Genomic DNA, 1,930 nt, shown 5'->3' with positions numbered 1-1,930 from the left:
GCTTCGTCGCTCCGAGTCGGTTAGTGGTGGGTGGATGGGTGGGTGGTGGAACCCCAAAGATCGGCTGGCACTGATGACGGCCGGTCTTTCGGAGAGTGGGTAGAGGAGGGGAAGGGGGTTTCGCTAACTACAATGTATTTGGACGGGGTACTAGACCCTATCCCAAAAAAAGACTCCACAAGTAACTCCCAGAAAGGTTGCTCACACCAATGCGTAAGGCTCACCTTCTCCGATCGCTGTCGGTTGCAGAGTCACTTGAACTGGGCAACCGGCGCCCTTTTTATACCTGTTGGCGTGAATAAGTGTGCCCGCACCACGTCAAAATCCCTGGTCATACGGCTTAGCGCGTGTGTCCAGCTGATCATGGGTCAGTGTGACCAGGTAATCTTGGGTCAGTGTGACCCGGTGATCGTGGATCAGTGTGCCCAGCTATTTCTATTGGCGCGCTCGTCTTCTTATTTGAATTTGAATTCGTTTCAGGTTTTTTATTCTCTTAAACTAATCTTATTATTATATTAATCCTATTCCCTATGTACTATGTTGTCGCTTCATGCTTTTTATCTCTCTTAACCTAAGCTTATTTTATATATTTACTTATATTGTGCGCTCTGGAGCGTCACACACTATTTCACAGGGTTTTGATTAAAAAACCGAAAAATCGAGGTGATTTTCATTGGATTTTAGCCTTATCATAAGGGTGGGGGTCATGGTTTTTTTTCGAAAAAATTTTTCAAATGATTTTTTTTCTGTAAATGACACTTTGTTGGAAATTTTGTAACGAATTCAACGAGGTATGCCATTCCAACATTCGACCACTATTTCACAGGGTTTTGATTAAAAACCGAAAAATCGAGGTGATTTTCTTCGGATTTCAGCCTTGTCATAAGGGTGGGGGTCATGGTTTTTTTCGAAAAAATTTTTCATATACATTTTTTTTCTGTAAATGACACTTTGTTGGAAATTTTGTAACGAATTCAACGAGGTTTACCATTCCAACATTCGACCACTATTTCACAGGGTTTTGATTAAAAAACCGAAAAATCGAGGTGTTTTTCTTCGAATTTTGGCTTGATCATATGGGTGGGGGTCATGATTTTTTTCGAAAAAATTGTTCAAATGATTTTTTTTCTGTAAATGACACTGCTGGATATTTTGTAACGAATTTAACAAGGTATTCCATTCCAACATTCGACCACTATTTCCCAGGGTTTTGATTAAAAAACCGAAAAATCGAGGTGATTTTCTTTGGATTTGAGCCTTGTCATAAGAGATCGGATCATGGTTTTTTTTCGAAAAAATTTTCCAAATGATTTTTTTTTTGTAAATGTCACTTTGTTCGAAATTTTGTAACGAATTCAACTAGGTATGCCATTCCAACATCCGACCACTATTTCCCAGGGTTTTGATTAAAAACATGAAAAATCGAGGTGATTTTCTTTGGATTTGGGCCTTGTCATGAGGGTGGGGGTCATGGTTTTTTTTGGAAAAAATTTTTCAAATTTTTTTTTTCTGTAAATGACACTTTGTTGGAAATTTTGTAACGAATTAAACTAGGTATGCCATTCCAACATCCGACAACTATTTCCCAGGGTTTTGATTAAAAAACCGAAAAATCGAGGTGATTTTCCTCGGATTTTGGCTTTGTCATAAGGGATGTGGCTATGTTTATTTTATCGAAAAAATTTTTCAAATGATTTTTGTTTTCTGTAAATGACACTTTAATGGAAATTTTGTATTGAATTCAACTAGGTATGCCATTTCAACATTCGACCACTATTTCCCAGGGTTTTGATTAAAAACCGAAAAATCGAGCTGATATTATCCAGATTTGGGCCTTGTCATAATGGGGTGGGGGACATGATTTTTTTTCGAAACAATTTTTTAAATGACTTTTTTTTCTGTAAATGACACTTTGTTGAAAATTTTGTAA

Source organism: Drosophila rhopaloa, unplaced genomic scaffold, assembly GCF_018152115.1.
Source record: "Drosophila rhopaloa isolate 14029-0021.01 unplaced genomic scaffold, ASM1815211v1 contig_168, whole genome shotgun sequence".
Lineage (NCBI taxonomy): Eukaryota > Metazoa > Arthropoda > Insecta > Diptera > Drosophilidae > Drosophila > Drosophila rhopaloa.
The sequence above is the reverse complement of the archived record's forward strand: the minus strand, read 5'-3'. Positions refer to the sequence as shown.